This window comes from Platichthys flesus, chromosome 23 (assembly GCF_949316205.1).
Source record: "Platichthys flesus chromosome 23, fPlaFle2.1, whole genome shotgun sequence".
NCBI classification, from domain to species: Eukaryota; Metazoa; Chordata; class Actinopteri; order Pleuronectiformes; family Pleuronectidae; genus Platichthys; species Platichthys flesus.
Genome location: NC_084967.1, coordinates 16,260,293 through 16,272,357, shown reverse-complemented (window position 1 = coordinate 16,272,357; position 12,065 = coordinate 16,260,293). Strand labels below are relative to the sequence as shown.

Here is a 12,065-nt window from a genome sequence, read left to right as displayed (position 1 = left end):
AGTCCCTAAAAGAGCAGAAGCCATCTCTTCATCCCAGTTACTTTCTTCCTCTCGTATAAATAATTCCCCCAAAAACCCAGAAAGCGTAAAAGTCCTCACTTCCTGTTTCTGTTTCCCTCAGTGGCTGAATTATCTGTGTGGGATGTTAAAGACCTGATGTCTTCACTGTTTGTGTCCGTCCCTGTGACTCATTAAGACTCATGGGGATTCATCAGTCATCTGTTTTTATCACGAGACACTAAAGAGGACGAGCTCAGCATTTATCATATTGTTACTAATCATCATTTCTCATAATAATAAGAATCAGAAACTTCCTGTTTTAGGATCTTTTCCTGAATTGAACTTGATGTTTTTAACGTCTGTGTCGTTTCTTCTTCTCTTGTGTTGAGCTGGTCCGTGGTCGACCCGTGTGCTCCTCACGTGTCCGTCCTTATCATATGGTTACATGTATTTACTGGTGGACCTGCTTGTGTGTTCCAGTCCCAGCGGCACTTTGTTGTTACGCAGCAGGAGTTTGTGTTGCTTTGATTGCTTCTCGGTTGATCACTGAAGTTGCTGAATCAGGGAAACCTGCAGCTCGTCTTTTATTGTACATGAAGTTTGAAACGCTGCTGAGCGGTGGGGGGTGGGAGGAGGAGGAGGAGGAGGAGGAGGAGGAGAGAAGGTAGTGAAGCCGACTCTCTGTTACATTAAAGCTTTTATTGTCGACAGCAGGGTCCCTCTCTGCTTCTGATGGGTTTAACAGCTGATACTTCACTGCTCTCCACAGCCTACTTCTCTATTATTCTCCTCACTTCTTACTTTACAAATGGACTGTGTGTGTCTTTGTGTGTGTCTGTGAGTGTGTGTGTGTGTGTGTGTGTGTGTGTGTCTGTGTGTGTGCTCCATAGCAACAGGTTCAGCTTTAATGTTTTCCACACATGGTAAAGATCTCAGGAGCTTCACTGACTCACAGCGATTCAGTAAATAACCAGTCCAAGTTCCTGCCCCTCTCTCTCTCACACAGATGTGGTTTGTGTGTGTTTGTGTGTGTGTCTGTGTGTGGGTTTTCAGTTCGTGACAAACTCATGAACAAACTTGTGTGTTAAAAACTGAATTTGCTGGTTCAACAGGGCGTTAACAATCTTCCTATAAAGTTCTCGAGTGACATGTTGTCGTCAACAGTGGTGGTCACAGCTTCACACACACGCACACACACACACAGACACACACACTCTGAGATGAGAGCATGTAGTGTTGTTGTTTTTGCAGCACCATCAGGCTTGATGATGTGGGATGTCACTGCACAGAGACGTGACGGAGAACACACTCTCACACTCGGAGACGCACATGCACACAAAAACCACACACACACACTGACCCATGTAATGAAAGAGCACAGACAAACAAAGTGAGTTGATATGGAAAGCATCAGGATAATTACAAACACACAAATCTGTCAGTCAGCACCGTGTTTTCCCTCCAGAACACTTCCCAGTGTGCGCTTGTGTGTTTGTGTGTGTGTGGTTGTGTGTGCGTGCATACTTGAATGCGTTGAAAGACAAAAATGGACCCAGGACAGACCCACACACCTCAAATTTCACGCAGTGATACAATTCTGGGAGTAAACCCAAACCAAACAGTCAGCTACACACACTTATATACACACACTCACACGTACACACACTCACACACTACAGCTGTAGTTGCAGACACTGTACAGAAAAGATTGTCTCCATGATGAAACTTCTGTCTGATGTTCATAAGTCTTACATGTTGTTCCAAACACACACAAACACACAGACACACACAAACCCCTGTATACGGAGGCAGAGCTGAAATGAATCATTCACTGCAGTCTGACTGATGTGGCTGGGAGAAGGTCACCATTGATATTTTCTGAGCTGAATGTGCTGAGAGCTCTGATTTCCAAGTGATGGTCAATATTTAAACAACAGCCTCGTGTCTGCACTCGTCTTATTCCACAAACTTCTTCAATACTTATGAGAACAAATCAATAATGAAAAAAGTTTACAGACAGAAGGTGCACGCCATAAATTCCTTAACTTTCAACGGGCTGCTGGTTTGTCCTGAACGTCTTTGACACAGTTCTTCAGGACTGAGGCTGCTCACAGATAAAATACATATTTCTATCGTTTGGTTCAAACCCGGAGAATTTGGCTCTTTACCGTGAAGAAGAACACGTAAGTTATTATAAAATGATTTTGCCTTCAGACGTCAATGAGGCTCTTGATCTCAGCCTTTGAAAGAACATTGTGACGAGACTTTTAAACTAAAAAGTTGTTTTAAAAGTCCTAGATTGTTGTTGTAGAAACTATCGCTGTTTTCTTTCACACGTCTATAAAACATAACGTCAAATCTGCATATGAATGATATTCTGCTTTTCGTTTGCATCACAGCTTCACAGGGAAAACACTTTTACTTTCCTGGTGCATGTATTGTTTCAGTAGCTGCTGCTGCAGCATGGGGCCCCTGTGAAGCTCCCCGAGGCCCCTGGTGGTGACCTCATCCAGGGAGGGGCCCTCGTCTAGCCTCACCCCCTCCCCCCCGCTGGAACCATCTGCTGGGCCTCTGTGTGGCAGACGGCCCCAGGAAACCCAGCACAGCAGGGGGCCACCGGGAAAAGATTCACTGTGATGTTTGTTTTTTTACTGTTGCTCAAAAACTGGGTTTGTTTATTTGTGGGAAACATTGTGAGTTGTTTTTTTTGTTTGAGGCACTTTACCATCTGAATTCATAACTCTAATATTTAGAACATTCATTATTTTTGCATCAGGAAGCCAAAGCCTCGGTCTCCTCCCCCTAATGCCTGTGCTCCTGATGACAATTCACTACTTATGGTGCTAAACATGTTGATTTAGCGGAGCGGTGCCAGGCTACAGGGGTTTAAACTGCCTCTGGAGCAATGATATTAATAAGAAGCTGAAGTTTGCAGATGGGATGTGACCTTAGTTTCTAATCTTTGGAATCGTTCGGGTTCCTGTCGTCTGAGGTCGAAACGAGTCCAACTGAAATATCAGGTCCCAGGTGACGTCTCAAGTCAGTTTTCAACTTAGCAAAGTCAAATATCAAGTTCTCGAGTTAAGTCAGTGTTTATTAAACTTCTGGGTTCTATAATATTTACGTTGGATCTACGAGTAGATTTATATTTAATAGTTCTGATCCCAGTTGAGGTTCAGGGATGATTGAAGACAAAATAACATGTTTCTACTGTGTAACCTCAGATATCTCAGAGCTCAGCCAACCCACACACACAGACACACACACACACACACAGACACAGACACAGACACACACACACACACACACACACACACACACACACACACACAGACACAGACACAGACACAGACACAGACACACACACACACACACACACACACAGACACAGACACAGACACATACACACACACACACACACACACACACACACAGACCCTTGTATTTGCTTTCACAAGATTGGAGAGAATGACAAGCTACAAGCTTCCATGAGGGCTGAGAGAATGAAGCAGTTTATGGGAACAAGAAGAACCATTTAAAAAAAATACAAGCGAGGGGAGAGAGTGAAAACATGGAGGGAAACAATGATGGATGGAGGACAGAGGGGAAAAACACACACACACAAACACACACAAAGACAGACACACAGTGCTGTGTCACACTTTAATGTGAGTTGGCAGAGTGTGAGCGGACAGAAGCAGATCATAGAAACCAGTCATTCAGATCAGACGACCATTCAAAATCGAGCAGTCACACTGGAAGGTTTCATTTCAGACCAGGATGAGAATCTGAGGCAAAAAAACATCTCTGCACGGGGGGGGGGGGGGGGGGTTAATCTGAGGTTATGAACTGAGAGAGAAAGTTAAATAACAAACCTGCTGCAGGAAAGTAGACGAGGTCTGAGCCAGAGCAGAAAGAACAAAATGGACGTGACAATTATAAATACCCTGAGGGCAGATTCGAGGTATCAACAGAAGAAAGACTGTTTTGTGAGGCCCTTGTGACCTTTGACCTATGACCACCCAAATGGAATCAGGTCATCCTCGAGTCAAACTGACCACTTGTTCCAAATTTGAAGAAGTTCCATCCGGTCGATCTTTAGATAGCGCGTTCACAATGGGACAAAAAAACAAACAACAGAAAACGTAACAAGTCCTGCCACTGGGTGTCGCCAGAGCTGAGGCATAAAAACATGAGTTGTGCGACCATGATGACGTCATTAGATTGCGTTACGTGAGGACAAGAAGTGTCTCTGCAGGACTTGATCTAAAAACACTGAATCCTCTGCAGTGAACCTGAGCTTTGGATCAATCCAGGACGAACCACTTCTGTCAAAGATCTCTGACTTTCAGTCGATCGGTTCAAACTCACAATATTCAGCCAAACGTCCTTTTCAAGTCTAGTGGAAATCCAGAATCTTCCAAAGAAATCAATCATGTCGAGGCTGAGATTCTGGGAAGTGACTGATGCTCAAAGCCGCCAACATATTTTCCATTTGATGAGATCTGCCATGAAAAGAATAACTGAGAAAAACTGAGAGGCCAAAAGTCAAAGCTGAGACGGAGGAGACGTCCAACACGATGAAGCCAAACCTCACAAGAGGACACGGAGTCCTCGTCCCGACAGGAAGTGACGTGAAGTACCAGCTTTAGACTTTCTTCTTCTACTGAATTTGGTTTAAACTTACACACATTCAGATTAAGGTTTGAGTTGATGAGGCTCGTTCTTTTTCTCAGTGTAAGACTCTTAACATCAATGTCAGAATATAATGTTGATCTGCGTTTGTATTAAAGTTATTAACACTTCAGCAAAGTCACAGTCGTTTCAGAAGCAGAAAATCTACGTGGTAAGGGACGGACAGGTGTGTGTGTGTGTGTGTGTGTGTGTGTGTGTGTGTGTGTGTGTGTGTGTGTGTGTGTGTGTGTGTGTGTGTGTGTGTGTCTGTGTCTGTGTGTGAGTGAGGGGAGTGTCAGTAATTGGCTGATATGTGAGAAGAATGTTTGTTTGAGACTCGGTGAGAATTAATTTCTTTAAAACGGCCCGAGGCCTCAAATTAACCCCTTAGCCCACCCACCCACTGCCCAGACACACACACACACACACATTGCAGAAGCCACCACAATAAACAGCCAAAGGCTTCATGGGAACCTACAGAGGTTTCTAACAAAGTAAAGCCTGAATTATTAGTTGAGATAACGATGGACGGAGTGAAACACAACGATAAAGTATTTGTTTGTGGGGAAACAGAGAGGAAACAGTGAGAGGATTTCAGAATAAAAGCTGGGAGGAAGTTGAAATGGTTTTTTACCTGCTCAGCGTTCAGGTGTGTTGATCTGTGATGACATCCACGTCCTCGGCCTCCTGGAGGAAACACAGCAAATCACACCGGTTCAGATTCCTAACTGAAACTGTCGGACGTGTGATATCTGATCAGCCGAGACTGTGAATGACGACACTTCAAATATCTTAGCTTCAGTTTTGCACCACGAGAGGAAGTGGAGACACCTCGTCCATCTTGGTGGTTCCACTTGCATTTAAACAACCAGTGAATATAAGAGCTCAGCCAGAATTAACTACCAGGAAGTGCCTTTGGATCAAAGTGAAGTGGGCTCAACCTCACAGCACAGACACGTTAATTAAACACAATTCATTCACAGAAACTGAAACGTGGCCTCGTCCATTAAGAGGAAAACGCACATTACTGCCTGGAATAATAACGTAAAGCCTGGAGATCTCCCCGGGTTTAAATAGAGCCCCTCATCGCGACGTGATTACACTAAAGGCGTTTTAATTTGTGATAATACGAGAGGAGCGCCTCAGTTTTACTCTCCCCGTGATAACAGTAACTCTTACAGGCTCAGGCCGAGAGGGATTCTCTTAACCAAGGAGATAAAAGAGGGAATCAATTTGAGGAGTAATCTTCATAATGAGACAAGCAAACAGACAGGAGGCGTATACACAACGAACAAAGGCTGGTCGGCGCCCAGTGGCTGCAGAACGAGCCACTGGTAACAACTCACTTCACAGGTATCTGCATTTCCATTTCACACTGGTGAGCGCAGCCCCGCGGAAACTAAACGAAGCCTTTCACTCCTCATCGAAACGAGCAGGGAAGAAGGGGGGCGTGTGTGTGTCTGTCTGTGTGTGTGTGTGTGTGTGTGTGTGTGTGTGTGTGTGTGTGTGTGTGTGTGTGTTTGTGTGTGTGGGGGTGAAGTTTGTTTGGCAGCACTTCTAACAATGTCGAGGCCCTCGGTGCTATCCAACAGAACGGCCCAGTCTGTCTCCACTCTATCTCAAAGAACCATATGCTTCTCGATAGCAGCGCCGACTCCTGAGTGTGTGTCTGTGTGTGTGTGTGTGTGTGTTTGTGTGTGTCCATATGTTCGAGTCCTCTAACATCCAACAACCAAACATCCAGATGGCGAAGCATCAGTCGACACAATGTTTCCTTCCATCATCAGGAAACCGCTCGAAAAACCATAAAAGACAATAAATATTCATCGGCCGGCTTCGGGGAGCGACCGCACCGCTCTCCTCAACTTATGATTAGATGTGAAACTAATCTTAAAATATGATTTCTGTTTGTAGCAATAACCAGACGGAGGAGGATACCCAGAGCGGGCTGAGGTCTAAACAACCTGAGGGAGCAGATCAAATGAACGAGGAAACAAAAGCTGCACAAACAAATCTGGTCCCTCTGATTTGTTTGTGCAGCTTTTATCAGCTGGATTTATGTCCTCAGAGGGGACGAGTGACGGGGAAACAAAATCACTGCAACTTATTCAAACAGGAACAAATCACAGTTCTGCTGTCAAATGTCCAACGGCTGCTGTTCGGTTTCAGACATGAATTCTGATTATTATCTGTCGTATGAAGAACGCAGCAGCAGCAGATTCTCCAGGTCAGTGATGTTCAAAGGTTATTGACACGAACAGCCGCTGCAGAGAAACGTGGATTTTCAGTTGAGGTACTATTCGTGTCCACATGATGATCAAAATACCATGTGTACTCTGTTTTAGCTCCAGTTTTGGTCTCCACCACCTCATGTTAATTCTTGTTGTAAGTTGTAAATTGAAACTATCTAATTAAATAATGATTCTGAGATCTGAATCACAAGAAATCAATAAACAGATTAATGGAGACGATGATATGATAAAGATCCTGTGAGATATTTGACAGGATCATTTCTTTTCCTCGTCTGAGCCCTGAAATGTTCTGGAACGTCTGAATCTTAAAATATGTGCAATATTTCCATGGGTTTCATTAAATTTTCACGAGGCCATTGTGGATTCTCCTCCAGCTCATGAGCTGACCTCTCCTCTTCCTCCCTCTCCTCTTCCCCTCTCTCCTCTTCCTCCCTCACTTCCAATCTCCGCCTCAACAGGATTCTACCAGCGCCTCTGCTCTGAATCAGCAAAACAAGAGTCAAGGCCACGGCTTCATTTTGTTTTTCTTCAGATGTTTTTTATATATAAAAAACCAGTATGTTTATTATTATGATTTATAATAATAACAGTCGTATACATGTTTTTAATTGGAGTGTTATAAATAATTGATGAGGCAGACTGAGGACAGACACACACAGCAGGTCCAGATTGTAGCACTGTGATCCCTGTCTGACCTCTACGCCAACACACACACAAACAAACAAACACACACACCGTGGGTAATGTGCCAAGAGACACAGACGAACAATGGCAGCCACATCCACAGACAAAGATGCCAAACACACTTTCTCTAATGAGCACACACACACAGGTTTATACCTAACGTTTCATTTTTTTGCAATTAAATACTAACACACACACACACATAAAGTAGTGATAAGAAAATGAAATTCCCTGACACACCAAAGGTTTCAAAGTAAAAGAGAAATAGATTTAAACAGATTAATCAGCCCACACGTCTTTTACAGCTGAGGTTCTTTAAGTGACCACGTCCGTCTCTGAAGCTCGACCAGCCTGAAGTAAGAACATCTAAACCAGACCTAGAGATGCTGGGCGTAGATGTGAGAAGATCCAGAAGGAGAAACAACGCAGCAGCACCTCAGCGTCATGGTCTGCGAGTCCAGACGGACCTGAGGCCTCTGCTCAGTGGAAACCACATGAAAGCTCTGGATCGACTCTGAAGACTGTGAGAAACACGAGTCTGATGAAACCAGGCCTGAAGTGTGTGGCCTCAGCTCTGATGTCACGTCTGGAGGAAACTACAACAACACGCAGGACGGATCAGACACCAGATGAAAAACACGCTCCACCGTAAATAACCTGGATTCTTTGATTCCATTGAGTAAAAGCAGACGGAGCTCCTCCCTCCTGGAAGTGCACCGGCCCAACACAGCTGCAAGCTTGTGATTTAGAGCTAGAAAGAAAAATGTGCAGATTTAATAAGTGAATTCCCGACCATTGTCGTCATTACTGGGCGAAACCATCAAACCCACATCGTGTTGAAAACAATAAATGAGTCAGAAGGATGTATTTCTTCAGTTCAGCCCATTAGGCCTCCTCTGAAACCAAGTGGAAATTCACTAGATCCACGTTTTTAAAATGGGATCTGACCAAATTTCATTTATTCCCTTCCACCGGGTTCAGACGGTGAAGTCACAAGACACCGACACGTTCTGCTCAGCAAATATTTAATACGCTGAACTTTACCGAAACACGACTTTTAACTTCGAGAAGGCGACATGAGAACAGTCCAATTAAAACCAGCGTTAACATTCATCAGGGGCGACAGGAACGCGTCCGCTAATGAATTCTAATGCTGCGTAAATACGACTGCTGGATGTGTAACTGAGCAACAGCTTGTTAACACAACGAGCCGCACAACGACAAGGACGAAGAAAGAGAGAGAGAAACGTGGAGGACGAGGAAAACGAAGGGATGAGGAGGAGAGTGTGTGAAGAAGATAAATGAGGATTCTTCTTCAAACCAGATAATGAATGTTAAAACTATGCAAATGAGAAAAGTGTCTGCAGAAGTCCTTTATAAACATAGCATGTGGAAATGACTGAGTGTGTGTGCATTCGTGAATGTGTGTGTGTGTGTGTGTGTTTGAGTGTGCGTAGGCTTATTTGTGTAGGATTTTAAGCAATTAGGACAGGAAACAGAGGCTGTTGCTTTGGCTTCCCTGTGGAATTAAGTTATGCACCATCAACACACACACACACAGGCACACTAATTCCCACACTGACCGACAACACAGTCTCAGCTGTGTCACGTCACGTACACACACACACACACAAACAAACACACTTAAAAGCACACTCAACTTCCTCTTGACCTATTTCCCAAACACAAACACACCACCTCTCTCTCTTTTTCATCTCTCTATCTCCCCCCCCTCTTCATCTGCTGGAAGCAAAGCCACTTCTGGTTTGTGTCACGAGATCACACACACGTACACACAGACACACACACCCGCGCACACACACAGTTAATCAGTTTGATTATGAGGCCATTGGCATGCAGGGTAAATCCTTCTGTAAACTGAACTGTACTGAGTGTTTGTGTTAGTGCTGCTCGGCTTCAGGTTCAGACTTTGTCCCAACAGACTCTGTAACCTCTGACTGATCGATTCATTATTCATTACACAACTGATGAGGACAAATTGCCTTATTTGCGCAGTTGAAACCAGCAGACCCTGGATCTGTGGTCATTCCAGCTGCATGCACAACTCTATATTCAGGCTGTGAGTCAAACTGTCGTTTCCGTTTCTGGGACTTTTAAAATCCATTTTCCTTGCATTGCGAAATAATCCATGGGAGGTACTTCCTGTTCAGGTTGTTCTGACTCGTCACGTGAAACTGGAAGAAAACTGACATCTCAGGATGAAGAAGAGGAGCCGCACACGAAGAAGAGGAAGACGTCGGGTTGGAAAGACGAGGGGATTCCAGAGCTTTTAGGGGCCGACGCCCGTGTGGTCGAGAACAGTTAAATGATGGTTTGTATTGTTTATTTTAACTGAATTTCCAGAACAAACACAAAATTTGCAGATATGAGGAGAAAGTTGATCATAATAACCAGTAATTGGCTGCAGAAGAAAAGGTCTTAATGAGATGATGTAATTTAAAGAACGACAATCAAACCTCAAATAAAAAAGACGAAGCAGCCACAGAGAGGAAGGTCCAGGCCGAGAAAGATAAAGTTGAACTCCGGGTTGAACTTTCTGTAAAGTGCCAAGCTGCACAGCGCTGGTCAGTTAACGACGTGGAAGCACATGTTCCCGACTCATCCTGCAGTGAAACTCATTGAGCCCTGACAGGAATAAACCAATTAAAACTAAAGCTGGACTTTTAAATAAAAGTTCACAACCCTCGTACTCTACAGAACCTCGACCTTCTGACCTGCAGCTACTTCTTCATAAACACGACTACAAGCCCACAACGCGTCAGTTTGATTTCTCCTAATCGCACACATCAAGTTTTTAGTGGTAAATACCCCCCCCCACACACACACAGGGTTTAATCAAGCAGCGGTGCAATATGAAAAGGGGATTATTCCACATAACACACAATCAAACTGCGGTGAGAAGACACAACACCCAGCGACGCCGCGGCACCGGAGTCACAACTCGAGTCTCCGTGCATCAGAAGATGAAAATGCCGAGCTCGGCTGAGGACATAATGAAAAAGCTATTATCAGCGTGAGCTTTCATCAGCGGCGCATTCAACCGTGCTCAATACGAACTGATTCTCTCGTCTGGTGCTGTACCCGTGTGAACGCTGGGGTACAATAAAGGAGGAGAGATAAGAAACAGGAGAGAGAGAGAGAGAGAGAGAGAGAGAGAGAGAGAGAGAGAGAGTGAGTGACCCCCCCCCCCCCGTTGAAGAAGCGCATCAGCACATTTACAGAAGTTTTCGTGAGCGACACAGAGAAGCACATCAGCCCGTCACAGTGAGACGCAGACACATTCAAACCATCTGTGGATCTTCAACCTCTCTTCTGCTCCATTACACCTCCTCTGTCTGTGTCCATTCATCTGTCACTCTCTTCATACCCCTGCGTTATGGCGTCTTGATGTATTCATCCTCCATCCACCCACCAGAGTCTGGATACCGGAGTAGAACTGGGCTGATTTCAGACTTCACTTGATTATCGTGTCAAAGCCATGTATGAGGAAAAATTAGACAAAGTAAATAAATAAGATCGAGCTATAATAAATGTTTTACATGTGTGAACAGGCGTCAGCACAGGCCGACACCAGAAGCACCGTCCCACCCGGGTTGTGTCCTTGTGGACGACAGCTCCTTCACAGACTCTTACACAACACTACGCTTCCTGTTTATAAGCAGGAGCAACACATTCATCTGGAGCTGAGATGTAAACGTTCGGTCTCCGTGTGGTTCAGGTCCATGTTCTGCTGGAAGGTGAACTTCAGTCTCCAGAGCAGGTTCTGAAAGGTCCGGACGGGATTCCTCTTAAACCATGACTCAGCTTTTGTCCATTCACTGTGAATCATGGGACCTTTCACACACAAGCCTGTGCTTTCCCCAAACTACGTCCAATCAATTCATCTGCCACAGACGGACTCATTCAAGGTCCAGATCTCAAGGATGCATGAAGGAAACAGCAGTTTGTATTTTTAATAAATCACCAAACGTGTGTAAAGAAATCATTTTGACTCTGTCATCATGGGTCATTGAGTTTAGACGGATGTTGAAATAAACAAAGCTAAAACACAAGAAGTGAAAAGTGTCACAGTCACTGAGCAGCACTGAGTCTCAGTCACTGCCTTTCTGGGGCAGGAAGAGAGATGTTACATTTGTTGTCATTACTAAAGGCAGTCCCTGTCTTCTGCACTGTGTGTGTGTGGGTCTGTGTGTGTCTGTGTGTGTCTGATTTGTGACTGTGCGAGTTAGAGTTTACATTTTTGAGCCAGCCTTCACAGCTGCAGCTCCCCTCCGAGACGCACAAACACCCACACACACACACAAAGACACGCTGAACCTCCTCGTGCTACACAATCCAGAGCTTTCCTGTACGCCTCCCCCAGGAAAGTCTGTGTGTGTATGTTTGTGTGTCTGTGCTTGTGTGATTTGTAGATTTTTTAAATCTGTATCTCAA

General features: G+C 44.6%; 1 protein-coding gene across 5 annotated transcripts in view; it reads right to left on the bottom strand.

Annotated features, from left to right (window-relative positions):
* The window catches only part of LOC133948636 (plexin-B2-like), a 92,063-nt gene that overhangs the window by 44,536 nt on the left and 35,462 nt on the right, over positions 1 to 12,065 (bottom strand). For 3 of the 5 annotated variants that reach the window (XM_062382521.1, XM_062382522.1, XM_062382523.1), the window contains exon 3: positions 5,309 to 5,361. The exons of the other annotated variants lie outside the window; for them this stretch is intronic. The gene's annotated coding sequence lies outside the window, so the exon portion shown is untranslated. The remainder of the gene's footprint in view (positions 1 to 5,308; positions 5,362 to 12,065) is intronic. 5 annotated transcript variants of the gene reach the window in all.